The 23,954-nt window shown below is 46.2% G+C and overlaps 1 protein-coding gene across 1 annotated transcript in view; it reads left to right on the top strand.

The window, feature by feature from the left end:
* The window catches only part of LRRC75A (leucine rich repeat containing 75A), a 585,529-nt gene that overhangs the window by 166,537 nt on the left and 395,038 nt on the right, over positions 1–23,954 (top strand). The window lies entirely within an intron of this gene.

The raw sequence follows: 23,954 nt of genomic DNA, 5'->3' as shown, positions 1-23,954 counted from the left end.
GCTCCAGACCTACTCCTAGATCACTGCAGACTGTTTGGTTCCTGGTTTGACGTCACAAACACGTCCTGCGTTCGGCCAGCCACTCCCCCGTTTCCCTAGCCACTCCTGCGTTTTTACCTGGCACGCCTGCGTTTTTTAGCACACTCCCTGAAAACGCTGAGTTGCCGCCCAGAAACACTCACTTCCTGTCAATCAAACAACGAACACTCGAGCGACTGAAAAGCGTAGCTCGAGCTTGTGTAAAACAACACAGTTTTGTGTGAAAGTACTTAGCGCATGTGCGCTGCATACCATGTGCATGCGCATAAATGCCGTTTTTTTCACCTGATCGCTGCGCTGCGAAAATCGGCAGCGAGCGATCAACTCGGAATGACCACCAATATTATAACTATAACAAGAGCAGGAAGTTGGGACTTGCAGGCAAGAATGTTCTAGTAACAATCTGAGGTCTGGGCAATGGCCAACGTAATAGTCAATAAAGATCTGAGGTCTGGCAAATGGAATGCAGAAAAATAAAGCATGCATGGGTCAAACACAAGCACGGCTGAAGGCTATAACTGGTGACGTGATACTGTAAGGTATTCTGCAGAAGAAATAAAGGAATGATCCTAAAAATGCGCCATTTCCACCCCTTTATCTCACTTTAATATAGTCACAAGCCAAATGAAATGTAGATTTTGGATTGTTTCCATACTTGATAGTGAACACCCTCACACCACCCAAGTCCTTCCACGGGCAAAACTCCCCCCTTCCACACATTCTGACATCTTTTTAGCAATCCAATGCACTTTAGTGGGAATCTAAGCTCATGACCATAGTTAAGGACCCCGTACACTAGAACAATATGCCTAAGGCTGAAGTCGGAGGAGATTTCCCTTGAACTCTCCCAGGAGCTTCCCGGCAGTGGTTCCATACGATTCCATGCAATTTGGTACATTTTGCATGCGAAATATCGTATGCAATCCCAGCCGTATCATGAGTGCAAGCACTAACGTTCTAGGGGAGCCGATCCGACCCTCATCGGATCGGAAACACATCCAAAATGCCCGATTTCAACCGATATATCGGCCCAAATGCCCGAAATTGGATGAAATCGCGCATTATCGTTCTAGTGTATGGGGCCCTTTAGTTTGTAGTATGTATTCACTTTGCTTTCATACAGTTAACAATATGTGTGTACAAGTGAATGGGTTAGAGTTTATGGGTCACAGGCGGTAGTGAGAAAAACAGTAATAATAATAACTGGCAAGTACGCAGCCGGATTATTTTATTTGACTTCATCTATGAGGATACATTTTTGTCTGCTTTCCAAACATCATCTGGGAAAAGGACACACAGGGAAATTCCATTGTCAGGGTGTATTAACTTTTACATAGGGTCATTGTTATACTGAGGGACAGGATAATTAGACTGGACTAAGAAACTGGCAAATAACTGTAATACATTCAGTTGCTTTATGGTAGAGTAACTGCAAATGTTCCTGAGTCTGATTGTGGCTGGCTTTCTACAAAAGATTAATAAGCATCAATAGTAGTTTATTAGAAGACAGTTACTTTTCATATTAAAATGCACAGTTGTATTAATCATGGATCAGTATTACAATTATTACAATTTGCTTTTTATCATGTGTGTGAAGTTGGCTCCCATCAGGGTCTTTTTTATTACATACAGTACTGTAGTTTCTTGCTCCCCATCTACGCTACTAAAAGATTAGAGAAATTTGTTTGGCTTTGTTTTTCAATGGGTAGCCTATTTCATAACGGCACATGTATTATTATTATTATTGTTATTATTATTATTGACCTTTATTTAGATGGGGGGTCTGCAATGCCATACACAATACATAAAAAGAAGCAGTATGATCAGAACAAGAAAAAAAAAAGAAACTAACAGTACAAAATGGGATCCGGTCAGGATCTCGGCAGTCGAAATGCCGACGCCGGAATCCCGAAACTGCACGGAATGCATACTGACAAGGCTGACAATCCCAGTGCTGGAATCCCAACCGCCGGGATCCCGAACGAGGGTTTGCTGGGGCTGCGGACAGGTAAGTCGCACGGGGTGGAACTGTGGATGGAAGGTTAGGCTCCAGGAAAGGGAGGGTTAGGGTTAGGCTGTGGGAAGGGGGGGAGTGTTAGGTGTAGGCACCGCCAGGGAAGGCTAGGGTTACGCTGCGGGGGGGAGGAATGGTTAGGTTTAGGCACCACTGGGGAGGGTTAGGGTTAGGATGCGGGGGTAGGGGGGATTAGATTTAGGCTTCGGAAAGGGAGGGTTAGGGCTTTGGGGTATACTTACCTAGCCCCTGTCAGGATTCTCACCATTGGGATGCCGCGGCCGATCTTCTGACTGCCGGCATATCATACTCAACCCATACAAAATATTGCAGAACATGCAGTACAGGGTTTAGAAACATTTCTACAGCAGCAGTCATAAAACCCAAATAATCAGAGCCATCTGAACCTAAAGGTTTGGTGCTGTTGTTGCCAGTGGAGAAGAGATGATGGTGTAAGTGAGGGAAGGAAGAGCACACGAAGCAAGTGGGTCCTGCTCGTGAGAGCATTCAATCAAACCGGGAGCCCAATGTGGCCTTCTAGTTTACCGCGCATGTGTGTACTGGAAAATACTCCTGTAACCGCAGCCTACCAGAAATATTTTTAGGAATTAAGGGCAGGGAGTATTCCATACATAATCTCATTGATTAAAAATGAATGCTTACATATCTTTCTTATTCACAGGTTGTCTTTTGTTACATACAGGTTATTCAAAGCCTGTAGGAAAAAAAATCCCATCTCAACTCCCCCCAGTTTGCCTGGGAGAGGGGCGCCTATGTGGAGCCAGAGGCCACAATTAGCATGCTGGCTGTGTGTTAGTTGCTTTGGTTAGTATACCCAATTATCCAGAGTATCGCCCACACAAATTAGGTACATTTTATTCTTGTATTAAGTATGTGCCCAGCTACACACTCTGAATATTGTAGCTTCTTGTAATTAACACAAGGTGACAAGTGCTCTTAAAATTATATTAGTGTAGTTATCCACAGGGTTCATCATTTCATAGAAGTTCTAATTAATAACTGGACCTGAGCTGATGGGTGTGTATGGAAATGGAACATACTTTTTTTTCTGTCTGTGGAATTCATTTAAGTAGAATGAAGGTAACGTAGTACACGGAACCTTTTTCAGAGTTGGACGTAAATGCTGTTTTCAGCTTTTTTTGACAGCACCTTGCTCTTAGTTTTTAGTGTGCATGTGCGTACCAAGATCTGAGTTAAGTATGTGCCCAGCTAAAGCTGGGCATACACTATACAGTTATCTGGCAGATAATCTGTGGTTGGAATGAAACCTGGTAATGGATGAGAGCAACTGACAATCAACCATTTGCTACCAAATCCGGAAAAATTGATTAAACCTGTCGTTTATATAAACTGGTTAAATCGCGGACAGTTTTTGTCCACTTTCCAGTGTTTGGGAGCAAATGGTCAATTGTCAGTTGCTCTCATTCATTACCAGGCTTTCATTCCAACCACAGATTATCTGACAGATAATTGTATAGTATATGTCCACCTTTAGACTAGGGGGTATATTTACTAAAATTCCTGTTTGCGCGGATTTAATGGGAGTTTAATCTCGTTTTTTATCGGACGTATTTACTGCAACTTTTTGAATTCATCTACGCAAATTTACTAAGCTGCCGAGTTTTCTATTGTCGTATTTTCCGATGTCGATGTGATTCGTATTGTCGGGCAGTGTTTTACGGGAGTGATCCCTGGGCGGTGGATGGGAGGCTGATAGCCTTTGTGTAAAAAATAGAATAATGTTTTTTTGTGTGTGGTAGAACTACAAGTCCCAGCAAGCCTCCCCGCAAGCTGGTACTTGGAGAACCACAAGTACCAGCATGCGGGGAAATAACAGGCCCGCTGGTACCTGTAGTTCTACTACAAAAAAAATACCCCAGAAAAAACACAACACACACCCCGTGAAAGTAAAGCTTTATTTTACATACATGCACACTTACACACTCACATACTTGCAGAGAGAGTTAGATATGGGTGTGGTGTGTTCAATCTGCAATCTAATTTGCAGTGTAACAATAAAGCAGCCAGTATTTACTCTGCACAGAAACAAAATAACCCACTCAAATCTAACTCTCTCTGCACATGTTATATCTGCCTCCCCTGCAGTGCACATGGTTTTGCCCAACTGCTACAAAATTTCCTGCTGCGATCAACTTGGAATTACCCCCATTGTCCCACGGAGCCCCTCGGTCCCCTTGTCCTGTAGTACCCACGGTGGACCTGTTAAAAGATGCCCAAACTACTCACCTATTATCCAGTATAGTTCTGTCCTCTTCAGTCCATATAGCATCCAGGGGGTTAAAAAAAAAAAAACAGACAAAACCCGAACCGTCGCACTAAAGGGATTCCATGTTTACACATGAAACCCCTTTTCCCGAATGCCAGGACCCCCCGTGACTACTGTCACTGGAGATCCCGCCAGCCAATCACTGAGCGCATCATCATGGTACTCTCCTGATTGGCTGTGTGCTCCTAGTCTGTCAATCAGTCTCAGCGCAGCGGCTAGAACTGAGGATCGCGGTCCACCATTCTAGCCTATGATGGGAACTTTGCGGTCTGCAGTTAACCGCAAAGTTAATTGGGGTCACCCACAAGAGTGACCCCAATTAACTTCGCGGTTAACCGCAAACAATATTCTATTTTTTACACAAAGGCTAGCAGCCTCCTATCCACCGCCCAGGGATGAGGGGGACAGCCTCAGGCTTCACCCCTGGCCCTTGGGTGGCTGGAGGGGTGGGACCCCTTGATGTAAGGAGTCCCCACTCCTCCAGGGTACCCCGGCTAGTTGAGGAGGGGGGTAATGCCACGGCCGCAGGGACCTATATAAAAGTGTCCCCCGGCTGTGGCATTATCTCTCTGGCTAGTGGAGCCCGGTGCTGGTTTGAAAAATACGGGGGGACCCCTACATCTTTTGTCCCCCGTATTTTTGGAACCAAGACTGGACGCAGAGCCAGGTGCTGGTTGTATAAATATGGGGGTACCTCAGTAATTTTCCCGCCTGTATTTTTACAACCAGGACCGGCTCAAAGAGCCAGAGGCTGGTTATGTTTAGGAGGGGGACCCCACGCATTTTTTTTTTTACATTTTTAACCTAAACAGACCCTTTCCCACAGATAAGCATGCACAGATCTCACTGATCCGTGCATAACTATCCAAACACACCAGCAAAAAGCAGGTCTATTTTTTTGCTGCTTTTTTTTACGATTAGCAAAAAAATACAACCACAATTGAACATTCAAGGAAAAAAACACCAAAATGCGAATGAATCAGTGGCATAACTACTGCCCGCGCAGCCCTCGTGGTGGCTTGGAGGCGCAGGGCTGCGGGGGCGCCGCCACTGATTTAGCGCAGATTGACATGCGGACGAGCCGTCCGCATGTCAATCTGCTGTCTCCTCACTCTCCTTCCCTCCGCTGCTGTGATGATGGGACATGGAGGGCACAGCGTGTGCCTCTCCTGTGTCCTCCTGCGTCTCTGGCAGGTCTATTGAATGAAGTGCCGTTCGTGAGCTCTGATTGGCTCACGAACCGGCACTTCATTTAACAGACCCGCAGGAGGGACACAGGAGAGGCGCGCGCTGTGCTCTCCGTATCCCTCCATCACAAAACAGCGGGGGGGGGGGGGGGGGTTAACTGGCACTGGGGGAGCATATTCGGCACAGGGGGAGCATATTTTGCACTTCGGGGGGCATATGTGGCACTGAGGGGGCATATGTGGCACTGGGGGGGTATATGTGTACCTGGCACATGGGGGGGGGGCATATTTGGCACTGGTGGCATGTGAGTACCTAGCACCTTGGGGGAATATCTGGCACTGGGGACATATGTGTACCTGGCACATGGGGAGGGGCTATATTTGGCACTGGGGGCATGTGAGTACCTGGCACTGTGGGGGAATATCTGCCACTGGGGGGCATATGTGGCACTGGGAGCACAGCCCTAGCAACAAGCACTACCCCCTAGCAACGAGCATGACACCCAGTGCATGAAACCCCTGGCAACGAGCATGACACCCTGAGCATGAAAACCCCTGGCACCGTGCATGGAACCAAGAGCATGAAACCCCTGGCAACGAGCAGGTAATTTAAAAGTAATTAGAAGCCTTACTGTAGGACTTAATGTGTAATGGGCATTACGGTGTGTGGCATAATGTATCATGGACATTGCGGTGTGTGTCTTAATGTGTCACAGGCATTACGGTGTGTGGCATACTATATCATGGGCATTGTGGTATGTGGTATAATGTCTCAGGGGCATTGCAGTGTGGCATAATGTATAACGGGCATTGTGGTGTGTGGCATAGGGTATAAGGGGCATTGCGGTATGCATCACAGGCATTACGGTGTGTGGTATACTATATCACGGGCATTGTGGTATGTGGTATAATGTCTCAGGGTCATTGCAGTGTGTTGTATAATGTATCACGGACATTGCGGTATGTGTCATAATGTGTCAGGCATTACGGTGTGTTGTATACTATATCACGGGCATTGTGGTATGTGGTATAATGTCTCAGGGTCATTGCGGTGTGTGTCATAATGTGTCACAGACATTGTATGTGCTATAGTGTATCAGGGGCATTGCAGTGTGTAGCATAATGTATAATGGGCTTGCGATTCCTGTCATAATGTGTCACAGGCATTACGGTGTGTGGCATAATGTGTCGGGGGCATTATGGTGTGTGCATATTGTGTCATGTGCATTATTGTGTGTGGCATAATGTCTAAGGGCCATTGCAGTATGTGGCATAATGTATACTGGGCATTACTATAAGGAGGAAAAATTACAAATAATGTAAGGGGCATGAATCAGGATTATTTGTCTTTCCTGTGGTGGCCAACGTCTGGGCGTGCAGGTTGCAAAACTGGGGTATAAGGTAGTCTTTTCCTGCAATGCCACGTCCCTTTATGTGAAGCCACGCCCATTTCAATGAAGCCATGCCCCTTTTTCCGGTGCGCGCATGTTTATCCCTTTACTAGTGCCAATTATGGGGGATGTGGGATGGGGAGGGGGGGGGGGGGGGGCGCTGGAGAGTTTTTTGGCTTGGGGGAGAAAAATTTCTAGTTATGCCACTGGAATTAATAGTAAATACCCGTGTTGTATGAACAAACAGCCGCGTTTGACCGATGGTCTATTCATTCGTATTTCTGCCCTCTGTTGTGAAAACCATTACGAATAGCCCCAACACTGCCGATATTTGTGCTTAGTAAATTCCCGAGATGACACTTAGAAAAAAAAAACAAACTCGGACAAAATTGGAACCGTAGTAAATATACCCCATGGTTGGAAAAATGTAACATTCTTTTAGCTGCATTTTGCAATTACGTTTGTGTGTAACTGAGTAAGGTCAACAGTGTGTATCTGTCTTTAAATTGTACATAATGACACTGTTGTACATTAACACGATCTTATATTACTGAACAAAATACCATGTCTGACTAAATTAAATATTTAAGCATCTCCTTAGTGAAAACCTACATGGTTAATGCACTATTAGGAGACAAAGCATCTTTGTCATTCATTATTTTGAAACAAGCTTGTAGAGAACAGAGAGTGGTTTAAAGCCGGAATATTAATTTAGTCATTGGCATTAATGGGACTAATTATGAAAAACTAGCAATACCGATTATTTTGTATCACCATTCATCGCTGTGATCGAAAATCTGTTATCACCATCATTTTCCAATAAAATATAGCAATACTCGGTTGCCTTGGCAATACTGGCTGGAAGTGGCAACTAAAGCTGTCATACACCTGAAGATTTTCTGTGCAGCTGATTGGAACGAAAATCTGTTGACGGATGGGAGCAAATGATAATCGACCATTTGTTTTCACACACTGTAAAATGGACAAAAATGGTTGTTCAGACACATTGGTTAAACCTGTTTAATTTGACCAATTTGTCTGAATTACCATTTTTTGTCTGTTTTATGGCATTTCAAAGCAAATGTTCAGTTGTCATTTTGTCCTATCCATTACCAGAGTTTCGTTTCAAACAGCGAATTGGTTGGTTGGTTGGTTGGTTGGTTGGTTGGCAGGACAGAAAATCTTCAGGTGTATGACCAACTTTAGTCATAATTTACCATTTCTCTGACGTCCTAGTGGATGCTGGGAACTCCGTAAGGACCATGGGGAATAGACGGGCTCCGCAGGAGACTGGGCACTCTAAAAGAAAGATTAGGTACTATCTGGTGTGCACTGGCTCCTCCCACTATGGCCCTCCTCCAGACCTCAGTTAGATTTCTGTGCCCGGCCGAGCTGGATGCACACTAGGGGCTCTCCTGAGCTCCTAGAAAGAAAGTTTATTTTAGGTTTTTTATTTTACAGTGAGACCTGCTGGCAACAGGCTCACTGCATCGAGGGACTAAGGGGAGAAGAAGCGAACCTACCTGCTTGCAGCTAGCTTGGGCTTCTTAGGCTACTAGACACCATTAGCTCCAGAGGGATCGATCGCATGGAACTGGCCTTGGTGTTCGTTCCCGGAGCCGCGCCGCCGTCCCCCTTACAGAGCCAGAAGCAAGAAGAGGTCCGGAAAATCGGCGGCAGAAGACATCAGTCTTCACCAAGGTAGCGCACAGCACTGCAGCTGTGCGCCATTGCTCCTCATGCACACTTCACACTCCGGTCACTGAGGGTGCAGGGCGCTGGGGGGGGGGGGGGGGGGGCGCCCTGAGCAGCAATAAAAACACCTTGGCTGGCAAATATATCACAATATATAGCCCCAGAGGCTATATATGTGATAAATACCCCTGCCAGAATCCATAAAAAAGCGGGAGAAAAGTCCGCGAAAAAGGGGCGGAGCTATCTCCCTCAGCACACTGACGCCATTTTCTCTTCACAGTGCAGCTGGAAGACAGCTCCCCAGGCTCTCCCCTGTAGTTTGCAGGCTCAAAGGGTTAAAAAGAGAGGGGGGGCACTAAATTTAGGCGCAATATTGTATATACAAGCAGCTATTGGGAAAAATTCACTCAATATAGTGTTAATCCCTAAATTATATAGCGCTCTGGTGTGTGCTGGCATACTCTCTCTCTGTCTCCCCAAAGGGCTGTGTGGGGTCCTGTCCTCAGTCAGAGCATTCCCTGTGTGTGTGCGGTGTGTCGGTACGGCTGTGTCGACACGTTTGATGAGGAGGCTTATGTGATGGCAGAGCAGATGCCGATAAATGTGATGTCGCCCCCTGTGGGGCCGACACCAGAGTGGATGGATAGGTGGAAGGTATAAACCGACAGTGTCAACTCCTTACATAAAAGGCTGGATGACGTAACAGCTATGGGACAGCCGGCTTCTCAGCCCGCGCCTGCCCAGGCGTCTCAAAGGCCATCAGGGGCTCAAAAACGCCCGCTCCCTCAGATGGCAGACACAGATGTCGACACGGAGTCTGACTCCAGTGTCGACGAGGTTGAGACATATACACAATCCACTAGGAACATCCGTTACATGATCCTGGCAATAAAAAATGTGTTACACATTTCTGACATTAACCCAAGTACCACTAAAAAAGGGTTTTATGTTTGGGGAGAAAAAGCAGGCAGTGTTTTGTTCCCCCATCAAATGAGTGAATGAAGTGTGAAAAAGCGTGGGTTCCCCCAATAAGAAACTGGTAATTTCTAAAAAGTTACTGATGGCGTACCCTTTCCCGCCAGAGGATAAGTTACGCTGGGAGATATCCCCTAGGGTGGATAAGGCGCTCACACGTTTGTCAAAAAAGGTGGCACTGCCGTCTTAGGATACGGCCACTTTAAAGGTACCTGCTGATAAAAAGCAGGAGGCTATCCTGAAGTCTGTATTTACACACTCAGGTACTAGACTGAGACCTGCAGATAGTGCTGCTGCAGCGTGGTCTGTAACCCTGTCAAACAGGGATACTATTTTGCGAACATAAGACGTCGTCTTATATATGAGGGATGCACAGAGGGATATTTTGCCGGCTGGCATCCAGAATTAATGCAATGTCCATTCTGTCAGGAGGGTATTAGAGACCCGACACTGGACAGGTGATGCTGACTTTAAAAGGCACATAGAGCCTTATAAGGGTGAGGAATTGTTTGGGGATGGTCTCTGGGACCTCGTATCCACAGCAACAGCTGGGAAGAAAATTTTTTACCTCAGGTTTCCTCACAGCCTAAGAAAGCACTGTATTATCAGGTACAGTCCTTTCGGCTTCAGAAAAGCAAGCGGGTCAAAGGCGCTTCCTTTCTGCAGAGACGAGGGAAGAGGGAAAAAGCTGCACCAGTCAGCCAGTTCCCAGAATCAAAATTCTTCCCCCGCTTCCTCTGAGTCCACCGCATGATGCGGGGGCTCCACAGGCGTAGCCAGGTACGGTGGGGGGCCGCCTCAAAAATTTCAGCGATCAGTGGGCTCGCTCACAGGTGGATCCCTGGATCCTTCAAGTAGTATCTCAGGGGTACAAGCTGGAATTCGAGGAGTCTCCCCCCCGCCGTTTCCTCAAATCTGCCTTGCCGACAACTCCCTCAGGCAGGGAGGCTGTGCTAGAGGCAATTCACAAGCTGTATTCCCAGCAGGTGATAGTCAAGGTGCCCCTACTTCAACAAGGACGGGGTTACTATTCCACACTGTTTGTGGTACCGAAACCGGACGGTTTGGTGAGACCCATTTTAAATTTGAAATCCTTGAACACATACATAAAAAATTCAAGTTCAAGATGGAATCGCTCAGGGCGGTTATTGCAAGCCTGGAGGAGGGGGATTACATGGTATCCCTGGACATCAAGGATGCTTACCTACATGTCCCCATTTACCATCCTCACCAGGAGTACCTCAGATTTGTGGTACAGGTTTGCCATTACCAATTCCAAACACTGCCGTTTGGACTGTCCACGGCGCCGAGGGTCTTTACCAAGGTAATGGCAGAAATGATGATACTCCTTCGAAAAAAGGGAGTTTTAATTATCCCGTACTTGAACGATCTCCTTATAAAGGCGAGGTCCAAGGAGCAGTTGTTGGTCGGAGTAGCACTATCTCGGGAAGTGCTACAACAGCACGGATGGATTCTATACATTCCAAAGTCACAGCTGGTTCCTACCACACGCCTACTGTTCCTGGGGATGGTTCTGGACACAGAACAGAAAAAAGTGTTTCTCCCGCAGGAGAAAGCCAAGGAGCTGTCATCTCTAGTCAGAGACCTCCTGAAACCAAAACAGGTATCGGTGCATCACTGCACACAAGTCCTGGGAAAAATGGTAGCTTCTTACGAAGCAAAATTCCATTCGGCAGGTTCCATGCAAGAACCTTTCAGTGGGACCTCTTGGACAAGTGGTCGGGATCGCATCTTCAGATGCATCGGCTGATAACCCTGTCTCCAAGGACCAGGGTATCTCTACTGTGGTGGCTGCAGAGTGCTCATCTTCAAGATGGCCGCAGATTCGGCATACAGGACTGGGTCCTGGTAACCACGGATGCCAGCCTTCGAGGCTGGGGGGCAGTCACACAGGGAAGAAAATTCCAAGGACTTTGGTCAAGTCGGGAGTCGTCCCTACACATAAATATTCTGGAACTGAGGGCCATTTACAATGCCCTAAGTCTGGCAAGGCCTCTGCTTCAAAACCAGCCGGTACTGATCCAATCAGACAACATCACGGCAGTCGCCCATGTAAACCGACAGGGCGGCACGAGAAGCAGGATGGCGATGGCAGAAGCCACAAGGATTCTCCGATGGGCGGAAAATCACGTCTTAGCACTGTCAGCAGTGTTCATTCCGGGAGTGGACAACTGGGAAGCAGACTTCCTCAGCAGACACGACCTACACCCGGGAGAGTGGGGACTTCATCCAGAAGTCTTCCAACTGTTGGTAAACCGTTGGGAAAGGCCACAGTTGGACATGATGGCGTCCCGCCTAAACAAAAAACTAGATATTGCGCCAGGTCAAGGGACCCTCAGGCAATAGCTGTGGACGCTCTAGTGACACCGTGGGTGTACCAGTCGGTTTATGTATTCCCTCCTCTGCCTCTTATACCAAAGGTACTGAGAATAGTAGGAAAACGAGGAGTAAGAACGATACTCGTGGATCCGGATGGGCCAAGAAGAGCTTGGTACCCAGAACTTCAAGAAATGATATCAGAGGACCCATGGCCTCTACCGCTCAGACAGGATCTGCTACAGCAGGGGCCCTGTCTGTTCCAAGACTTACCGCGGCTGCGTTTGACGGCATGGCGGTTGAATTCCGGATCCTAAAGGAAAAGGGCATTCCGGAGGAAGTCATTCCTACGCTGATAAAAGCCAGGAAAGAAGTAACCGCAAACCATTATCACCGTATTTGGCGAAAATATGTTGCGTGGTGTGAGGCCAGGAAGGCCCCAACAGAGGAATTTCAGCTGGGTCGTTTTCTGCACTTCCTACAGTCAGGAGTGACTATGGGCCTAAACTTGGGTTCCATTAAGGTCCAGATTTCGGCTCTGTCGATTTTCTTCCAGAAAGAACTGGCTTCACTGCCTGGAATTCAGACATTTGTAAAGGGAGTGCTACATATTCAGCCCCCTTTTGTGCCTCCTGTGGCACCTTGGGATCTCAACGTGGTGTTGAGTTTCTTAAAATCACATTGGTTTGAGCCACTTAAAACTGTGGATTTGAAATATCTCACGTGGAAAGTGGTCATGTTATTGGCCTTGGCTTCGGCCAGGCGTGTGTCAGAATTGGCGGCTTTGTCATGTAAAAGCCCTTATCTGATTTTCCATATGGATAGGGCAGAATTGAGGACTCGTCCCCAGTTTCTCCCTAAGGTGGTATCAGCTTTTCACTTGAACCAACCTATTGTAGTGCCTGCGGCTACTAGGGACTTGGAAGATTCCAAGTTACTGGACGTAGTCAGGGCCTTAAAAATTTATATTTCCAGGACGGCTGGAGTCAGGAACACTGACTCGCTTTTTATCCTGTAGGCACCCAACAAAATAGGTGCTCCTGCTTCTAAGCAGACTATTGCTCGCTGAATTTGTAGCACAATTCAGCTGGAGCATTCTGCGGCTGGATTGCCGCATCCTAAATCAGTAAAAGCCAATTCCACGAGGAAAGTGGGCTCATCTTGGGCGGCTGCCCGAGGGGTCTCGGCTTTACAACTTTGCCGAGCTGCAACTTGGTCAGGGGCAAACACGTTTGCTAAATTCTACAAATTTGATACCCTGGCTGAGGAGGACCTTGAGTTCTCTCATTCGGTGCTGCAGAGTCATCCGCACTCTCCCGCCCGTTTGGGAGCTTTGGTATAATCCCCATGGTCCTTACGGAGTTCCCAGCATCCACTAGGACGTCAGAGAAAATAAGATTTTACTCACCGGTAAATCTATTTCTCGTAGTCCGTAGTGGATGCTGGGCGCCCATCCCAAGTGCGGATTGTCTGCAATACTTGTATGTAGTTATTGCCTAACTAAGGGTTATTGTTGAGCCATCTGTTGAGAGGCTCAGTTATATTTCATACTGTTAACTGGGTATAGTATCACGAGTTATACGGTGTGATTGGTGTGGCTGGTATGAGTCTTACCCGGGATTCAAAATCCTTCCTTATTGTGTCAGCTCTTCCGGGCACAGTATCCTAACTGAGGTCTGGAGGAGGGTCATAGTGGGAGGAGCCAGTGCACACCAGATAGTACCTAATCTTTCTTTTAGAGTGCCCAGTCTCCTGCGGAGCCCGTCTATTCCCCATGGTCCTTACGGAGTTCCCAGCATCCACTACGGACTACGAGAAATAGATTTACCGGTGAGTAAAATCTCATTTTTACAGTGGAAGTCTTTTGAGATATGCTCGTGTGTGTCAAGGCTACACTGGACCTGTTATGCTGACATCTGGGCCTTCTATCTACCGATAAAATGAACATAATAATAATAATAATAATAATAATAATAATAAAATAAATGTTAAAAAACAGATACAAAGAAATATATTTTTAATTAATATTTGAAAATCATTGACTATCAAATAAAATGCTTTCTAAAAATAAGAAAGAAGACGCAACTATAAAGCTTTTTTTTTATTATTTTTCTGTTATCGCTGTATATTTCTGTTTGATATCCTTTCTAAATAGGCTTTCCCATGTAACCTTTGCTCCATTCTGATTTGTGTTTTTCATGGTTGTGTAACCAATTTGTTTTACATTATTTCCAAACCCACATACAGTACACTGGAGCATTGGGGTTCTTTTCCAATTTTTCTGTTTGTATCTATTGTGTATTCTATTTAATGTGTATATTTTACTATGATTTTATTTTTGGTTTTATCTAATTCAAATATTTAAACAATAATTATCTAGTTTTCTCTAGTGCTGTAATCGTTCTATTTGTTCATTTCTGTTTTCACTGGGGTTTTAGCAGAACCCCCTCACAAGCAGCAGTGATTTACAGAACTCAGCGCCTAGAGTCTCTTCTGTTTGTTAATTAAAGCAATCTACTTCTAATGTTGATCATTAAAATGTATAACTGTCCCAGACCATCCATCACGAGTGATTCTCTCTTGATGGAAAGTATTATAGATCTAAGTGGCATTAACAAATTGCTGCGCTTAACATCTTTGTTTTATAGTATGAGCCTAAAATGCTGATATGTGTCAGTACTTATTGACAGAGTAAGTTGGGTGACGGGTGGGGACACTGTAGGGACAATGGGCCTAATTCAGACCTGATTGCTAGGCTGTGTTTTCGCACAGCCTGCGATCGGGTCTGAAGTGCGCATGCACCGCAATGCGCAGGTGCGCCGTCCGCAACAACGCTTTTAAGGAGTGTCCGGAGAAACGCAGGAGGGACCAGGCGTTTGGAGGGAGGGTTTCTGACATCAGCTCCGACCCCGATCACCACACTGAAAGAGTAAGTCCTGGTCTGTGCAGAGACTACACAAACTTCTGTTTGTGCAGTTCTCTTGCACATGCGATCGCACCCCTGCACTGCGATATCCCCCTCCCCCTGTAGGTGGCGACTACCTGATCGCAGAGATGCAAAAAACGCACCCTAGTGATCAGGTCTGAATTAGGCCAATTGTGTAGAAACAAGGAGACTAGAGCATAGTTTCCCAATGCTCCACCACTACAGTCCAGGTTTTAAGGCTAGACATCTTTTAGCACAGGTGACTTAATTAATAGCACAGTCAATTTGATTTAACCATGTGGACTCAAGCATGGATAGCCTTAAAACCTGGACTGTAGTGGTAGAGTTTGGGAAATGCTAGTTAGAGGATTGCATCAGCAAATGCATTGGGGGTTACCAGTTGCCTGGAAACCGCCGATCCCAGCCCACACCATGACCACTATAGCAATAGTATGGAGCGCTTGTTTTAAAGATTTCCTCAGTATTACAAGTAAAATAATTAGCATGTGGCTAATTATGTGGCTCTTTTAAATGTGTTAGCCAGTAATCAATACTCCTGTGTATCAACTACGAGTTCTATAAATCATGCACTGTTAGGGGTGCACAGCTATAGGGTTAATTATTAAAACTGTAATGTGTACATATATGTATATGTCAATGCTAGTTTATTCTGCCGCTCCCCCAGACTTGCTCCAGTGCTCTGGGTTGGTGGCCACATCTGGAATAAAAACATTCAGTTCAGGCAGGATGGCCCTACTGCCACATCTAATGGCTTATACCCCTTTTCCACTAGCTCTAAAAACACGGGTAAATAGTACATAAACAAATAATCAAAACAGAAAAACAGCAACTTAAGGTGTGTACACACGGTGAGATAAATCTGTAAGATTTTGATTATATAGTCAAAATCTTATCAAAAGTTAGTGCATATCTCAAGGTGTTATTTACAGTTGAAGACAATATAGGAAAAGTACAGGGTAAATAAACATAGCTACATATCAGGTATCAGGTGGCAGAAGACTGCTGGAGTTGATGCAGCTGAAGATTATTAAAGTAAGAGAAAGGATAAGCACATGAGGGAAGAGGGCCCTACTCGCAAGAGCTTACATTCTAAAGTTGCTAAACACGTTCAGCCAATAAATTCACTTTTATTTTTCAGGAATGTGTATATACTTAGATTGAGCATATTCCCTGCTTTTCCTCTTGTATATGTTTATAGCCAGTCAAAACTATTAATACATTACACATTATCAGTGGTTTGCTGTTCAGTTCTCACTAATAAGCCAAATTCTGTGCAAATAATATAGTATAAGAGTCAGAAACTACAGCCATTATTCTAAACTGTTTCTTTACCTTGTATAGTGCCTGGCAGACGTAAGAACGTGACAAAGGTTAGGATGCCATTTTCTGCCAGGCACAAATATCTTGTCACACACCAGACTCTTGTGAAGGTTTAAGGTTATTTATGATAGTTTATGTTGGAAAGCCATAGTTACAGGACTGTAGCTTTTTCCTGCCAGTGGTTTATGTCAGCAAAAAGGTGGAAATAAGTGACATAAAGTGAAAATAAGTGAAATCATTGTTTCAGTGTAAGCCTACGGAGCATGGGGACGGATGCAGTAGGTGACAATGGAGCTACAGAGGACTTATTACTTACAATTTCCATAATCTTTCCATATCTGTACACAATTTATTTAAACCTGATTAAAATAAAAGTATTTCATTATTATTCTCTATAAAACCCTAATTATCATGAGTCTCTTACTGGGTTTATACAGTAATCCTCATGGCTGGTAACTCATTCGTTAGGCAAGGAATTTTGAGTTTGTGAAAAGGCTTCATTAATAGGTCTACAGTTGTTCCTATATTTATTATGGTTTTGCTGCAATTAGCAGATAAGTATTGTTTAAAAAGGCACTTCCACTCAGAAAGACCTACATACAAAGCAAACACTCCCCACTGTAGTAGAAGGGGCATGGCCACACAATAGTACCCCCATTTAAAATTACGCCACACAGTACCACAATCTTATTCAAGTTATACGTAATGCCCCACCCGTAATAGTAGCATCCTTATATGTAATGCACCCCAGTAGTAGTAGCATCCTTATATATAATGCACCCATAGTAGTAGTAGCGTACCTTTATGTAGTGCACCCCCCAGTAGTAGAAGCGTCCTTATATGTAATGCCCCCCCAGTAGTAGTAGCGTACTTATATGTAGTGCACCCCCCAGTAGTAGAAGCGTCCTTATATGGAATGCCCCCAGTAGTAGTAGCGTACTTATATGTAGTGCACCCCAGTAGTAGACGCGTCCTTATACGTAATGCCCCCCTAGTAGTAGTAGTGTCCTTATACGTAATGCCCCCCAGTAGTAGTAGCGTCCTTATATGTAATGCCCCCCTAGTAGTAGTAGTGTCCTTATACGTAGTGCACCCCCAGTAGTAGACGCGTCCTTATACATAATGCCCCCCTAGTAGTAGTAGTGTCCTTATACGTAATGCCCCCCCAGTAGTAGTAGCGTCCTTACATGTAATGCCCCCCAGTAGTAGCGTCGTTATACGTACTACCCCCCCAGTAGTTGTAGCATCCGTAAATGTGATGCCCCCCCAGTAGTAGCGTCGCTATACGTAATGACCCACCCAGTAGTAGTAGCGTCCGTAAATGTAATGCCACCCCAGTAGTAGCGTTGTTATACATAATACCCCCCCAGTTGTAGCGTTGTTATACGTAATACCCCCCCAGTAGTAGCGTCGTTATACGTAATGCCCCCGCCAGTAGTAGCGTCCTTACATGTAATGCACTCTCACTAGTAGCGTCGTTATACGTAATGCACCCCCAGTAGTAGCGTCCTTACATATAATGCCCCCCCAGTAGTAGCGTCCATAATGCGCGCGCACACACACACCTCACACACACATATATATATATATACACACCCACCATACACACACACTCCCCCACCATACACACTCCCACCATACACATACACACCCACCATACACACACTCACCATACACACACATACTTACATTTCTCTCTCACCCTCCACTTACCTAAGTCTGGCTGGTTGCCACTGTAATTACTCTCCAGTCTCCCTCTGTACAGCATCCTGGTCCGTGTAGCTCCACCCTTTCTGTCTGTGTAGCTCCACCCCTTCTGTTCCATGTAGCTCCGCCCCTTTTGTCCCATGTAACTCCACCCCCTCCTCTGATCCATACACAGCGCTGTCACATAGGTCACAGTGAGGGGATGGGAAAAGAGGAGGCTTTTCATGCTGCAGGTGCTACTGCCAGTGCCTGTCATACAGTGACAGGCACAGAAGCTGGCAGCAGCAGCAGGGGGGACAGGACGGCGCAGCAGCAGGGAAGGGATGCAGAGCAGGGGCAGCGCCTCTTCGTCCCAGCGCCTCCCTGCACTGCATCCCTTCGCTGAGCGGGTAACGCCGAGCCTGATCCCCTCCCCACTGTAGCAGACACTCTACAGTATCCTCTGTACCACTGCATCATATCCCCCTAATCACTTTTGCTGCTTAGAACAGACAGCCCCATAACACTTTGCAAACATTCTCTAGGGAATTATAAGGGCCCCATACCAGTGGCGTGCGGTGAGGTCAGTGGCTGGTGAGGCACTACCATAATGTCCGCCGAATCCTGGCGATGACCCCTACCGCAGCCGAGCCAATGCCCGCTACTGCCTCTGAGCCGATGCCTGCTGCCACCGCCAATGGCTTACAAACTCGGCCACCATCAACTGACCCAGCCCTCTGCCACTAATTTGCATCTCAGTCCGATGCCGCCAATGCCTGCTGCCTGCCTGCTCATCATAAAACATTTAAAATTAGTGTTTGGGACTGGGAAGGGAGTGGGAGGAGGACATGAATGCAGTTTTGTTGTCCAGGGCTTCCAGTAACTTGATGTAAAAAAAAAATGCGTGAGGTCCCCCCTCCTAAGTATAACCAGCCTCGGGCTCTTTGAGCCGGTCCTGGTTGTTTAAATACTGGGGGGAAAAATTGGACAGGGGTCCCCGTATTTAGACAACCAGCACTGGGCTCTTAGTCCGGTCCTGGTTCCAAAAATATGGGGGACAAAAGATGTAGGGGTCCCCCGTATTTTTAAAACCAGCACTGGGCTCCACTAGCCAGGGACATAATGCCACAGCCGAGGGACACATTTATGTAGGTCCCTGCGGCCGTGGCATTACCCCCCCAACTAGTCACCTCTAGCCGGGGTTCCCTGGAGGAGTGGGGACCCCTTAAATCAAGGGGGTCCTCCCCTCCAGGCACCCAAGGGCCAGGGGTGAAGCCCGAGGCTGTCCCCAGCACCCCTGGGCGGTGGGTGCCGGGCTGATAGCCATGTGTGTAAAAAAAGAATATTGTTTTTTGTTGTGGAACTACAAGGGCCAGCAAGCCTCCCCTGCTTGCTGGTACTTGGAGAACCTCAAGTACCAGCATGCGGGGAAATAAAGGGTCCGCTGGTACCTGTAGTTCTACAACAACAAAAAATACCCAAATAAAAACACTACACACACACCGTGACAGTAAAATTTTATTATAACACACGTACACACTCACACATACTTACCTACATCCCACGCCGGTCACGTCCACTTGTCCATGTAGAATCCAATAGGGTAGGGGTACCTGTAAAAATGAGAGAGATTACTTACCTACATCCCACGCCGATCATGTCCACTTGTACAGTAGAATCCATTACCTGGAAAATAAGTAAGTTACACATAAAAATTTCAACCTACAGGAGGAGGGAAAAGGAGAGAGAGAGAGAGAGAGAGAGAGAGAGCGAGAGAGAGAGCAAATTATGGCAGACAGCTTCCCCTTTTTACACATTACGGCAGACAGTGCGCCCTTTTATACACATTACGGCAGACAGCGTCCCCTTTTTACACATAACGGCAGACAGCGTGCCCTTTTTACACATTACGGCAGACAGCGCGCCCTTTTATACACATTATGGCAGACAGCGTCCCCTTTTTACACATAACGGCAGACAGCGTGCCCTTTTTACACATTACGGCAGACAGCGCGCCCTTTTTTACACATTACGGCAGACAGTGCCCCCCTTTTTACACATTACGGCAGACAGCGCGCCCTTTTTTACACATTACGGCAGACAGCACCCCCTTTTTACACATTACGGTAGACAGCGTCCCCTTTTACACATTACGGCAGACAGCGCGCCCTTTTTTACACATTACGGCAGACAGCGCCCCCCTTTTTACACATTACGGCAAACAGCATCCACTTTTTACACATTACGGCAGCCAGTCCCCCTTTTTACACATTACAGCAGACAGTTCCCCTTTTTACACATTACGGAAGACAGCGTCCCCTTTTTACACATTAAGAGAGAGAGAGAGGGGAAAAAAAAAAACCTGCCTGCTGCTGTGTGCGGACAGAGCCGCCGGAGAAGGACAGGGGAGAGCCGCACAAGTCAGCGGGAGGGGAGGACGGAGCCGCCGGACACTTCCAGGTGGTGAGAGCCGCCCAGAGGAGAGAGACGTCTGGTGCCTGTGAGCGGGAGGGGGGGGACGGAGCCGGCGGAGCATGACAGGGGAGAGCAGCAGTCAGGCACTGCCTCCCCTGACTGCACGTCCCTGCCCCATACACTAGAACGATATGTCTAGAGGCTGAAGTCGGGCCGATTTCCCTTGAACTCTCCCGGGAGCTTCATTGGAGTGTTTACATACGATTCCAAACGATTTGGTACAGTGTGACTTTTTGGAGCATGCTATACATCACATAGGATATGTCAAGCGCCTACATATTGCATGGGATGTATAGCATGCATTTACAGGTACCATCAGATACATCTGATGGGCTGGATTAGGGTGCTTCAAACTTCCTACTATAGATCACAAGCGATATCATGAGCACAAAAACCACCGTTCGATTCCATACAATTCCACTTGATCACGACAAATAACGAGTGCAGCACCAACAACCTGGAGGAGTCGACCGCGCATTGGATCGGATCGGATACACAGCTAAAAATGCACAATTTCACCCAATATATAGTCCCGAGTGACCAAATTGAGCTAAAATTGAGCAAAATCGTTCTAGTGCATGAGGCCCTTAAGCCTGTGTTATTTGATTAGATTACTACAGGTTGAGTATCCCATATCCAAATATTCCAAAATACGTAATATTCCAAAATACAGAATTTTTTTGAGCGAGACTGAGATAGTGAAACCTTTGTTTTCTGATGGCTCAATGTACACAAACTTTGTTTAATACACAAAGTTATTAAAAATATTGTAAATGACCTTCAGGCTGTGTGTATAAGGTGTATGTGAAACATAAATGAATTGTGTGTATGTACACAAACGTTGTTTAATGCACAAAATTATTAAAAATATTGTATTAAATTACCTTCAGGCTGTGTGTATAAGGTGTATATGGAACATAAATGCATTCTGTGCTTATATTTAGGTCCCATCACCATGATATCTCATTATGGAATGCAATTATTTCAAAATACGGAAAAATCCGATATCCAAAATACTTCTGGTCCCAAGCATTTTGGATATGGGATACTCAACCTGTATAGCCACTGTTGCTGATATTTTAAAAATGGCCTGTAGGAAATCCTATGTGGCAGGCACAGGTGTGAAGTGCAGCAGACATGGCGCATTGAATAGCCCCTCCCCCACTCATTTTTGCAATTTGTGGCATTGGGCAGCAGGGAGCGGAGCCACAATGCTAAGATTGGCGATTCATTGTCTGAAGCCTCTGGACATTACACTTCACTGGGCAAGTGAGCATATTCTGGATTCTAAACTGCTCTCTGGAGTTCGGGAGAATTCCCCAAAATTGTGGGAGTCTACTGGACATTTCAGGGAAGGATACAAGTATGGCTATTAGGTATATGTGGAATTTGCCGGCTGTCAGGATCCCCGCCGGTCAGGATACCAACTCCGGAATCCCGACAGCTGGCAATGCCACCATTTGGAATACCGGTGCCACAGGACTATTTCCACTCGTAGGTGTCCACGACACCAATAGCGTAGGAATAGATCCTGTGGTGAGCGCAGCAAGCCACCGAGCCCGCAGTGCAGCGAGCCCTCAAGAGGACTCTTTGCACTAGCCCCGATGCCGGCATACTTGCGGCTGGGATGCCGCTGTTGGTATATTGACAGCCGGCATCCCAGCCGCCGGTAAATCATACTGAATCCGGCTGACCAGCTTACTCAGCTGATACCTGAACTTAATTTACTTGACAACTTCAAAATAGTGATATTTAAAGGCCCATACACACTGGTCGATATATCGGCCGTTCTCCTGAACGGCCGATATATCGCGGGAGCGTCGGCCAGTGTGTACGGCCGATACGTCTGTGAACTCCGTCGTTCACAGACGTATCGCGTCGGCCGCGCAGCACAGCCGACGGCCAATATATCTACCGATATATTGGCGCGTCGCTGTGTGTGTACGGGGCGGTCGGCCGACCGCTCGTACACATGCTGCGGCGGCCGGCGGTGATTGACAGCTGAACTGGGCAGGCGTGTGTACACGCCCGCCCAGTTCATGACGTCAGTCCCCGACGGATCGAGCAGTGTGTATGCTGAACACACTGCTCGATCCGTCCATAGATATATCTGCAGATCAATTGATCTGCAGATATATCTGTTAGTGTGTACTCACCTTTAGAGGCAAAAAAAAAACAACAACAAAAAACAGAGTAAAATAATAAAAAAAAAACACAAATTTTTTATGTCTATGGTTTTAAATAACTCTGGGCTTTTACGGCCACACTAGGTGCTGTAAAAAAATCAGTCACTGTAGCACACCTAGTCATAACTAAAATTAAGATTGAAGTGGAGCAAAAGATTGTCATAGAAATGTACCAGGCATTGAAGAGTTAAGGGGGGTACACACGGAGCGATAATCTAAGCAATCTGACTAGATTGCTTAGATTTTCAGCATTATCGCTCCGTGTGTACCCCTAACAGCGATAGCGATGCGCAGCCCCGCGCATCGCTATCGCTGGTGCTAGATTGGCCTGCCGTGCAGGCCAATCTAGCGGGTCGCTCCCCCCGTCTCCCCCCGCACGCTCAGCACAGATCGCGCTGTGCTGAGCGGCGGGAGAGATGTGTGCTGAGCGGTTCGCTCAGCACACATCTCTCCCGCATCGGCCCGTCTATATGGGCCTTTTCCCACAAAACGCAAGATTTGTATACTTGGATAGCATTGAGAAGCTGTATACTATGGATGGTATATATTGTTCTAGTTCACAGCCCCTACAATAGTAAAACGTAAGGTACTGTATTGGTAAACTATATTACAAATACTGCTGTGATCGAGTAAATGAATATCAAGAAAGATTAAAAACTTCTTGTCAGACTACACTTAGGAGGGAATTTAATCAGCCGCGGTAATTTGCTGTGGGCTAATTGAACCCCTGGGGATATTCAGCTAGCCCCGAAGTGAGCCTGCCGGCAGCAGTTTTCTGAGATTTTTTTTAACCTGATAACTAGAGAGTTAACAGGTGTGGCGACCCTGTTAACCCACGAATTTGTGAACTTTTTTTGGATTCTGTGTGTCATTGTCCGTTAACACGTGATAATGTCCATTACATTACAACAAGGGGCTTGGGTGAAAAACGGTGCTGTAATTGAATAGCCTCTGGCATTAAAGCCCAAGGCTGCCACCCTTTTTCACCCTCAGTAATGAGGTAGGTAATTGAATTCTAGTCTACTCAAACGTCTGCTTTGATTTTTAGTTTTGATTTTTTCTAAATTAATGTAAATTCCATTCACGAACTGTGCTTAGAAGAAACATTATAACAACTGTGAAATGGCATGATGCCAAGATACAAAATCCTACTGCTTTGGGATCTGGAGGTGTATTCTACAGCATCGTCTTTTTCTCTGATCCATAAGGAGCCATGTGCCCTGCAGTGAACCATGGGGTTTGTGGGGTCTATTTACTAAGCCTTGGATGGAGATAAAATGGAAGGAGATTAAGTGGCAGCCAATCAGCTCCTGTCACTTTGCAAACATAGCCTGTACCATGGCATTTAGGCGCTGATTGTCTAGTACTTTATCTCCGTCCACTTTATCTCCATC

The sequence above is a fragment of the Pseudophryne corroboree genome, chromosome 2 (assembly GCF_028390025.1).
Source record: "Pseudophryne corroboree isolate aPseCor3 chromosome 2, aPseCor3.hap2, whole genome shotgun sequence".
NCBI lineage: Eukaryota > Metazoa > Chordata > Amphibia > Anura > Myobatrachidae > Pseudophryne > Pseudophryne corroboree.
This window is presented reverse-complemented; position numbering and strand designations above follow the sequence as displayed.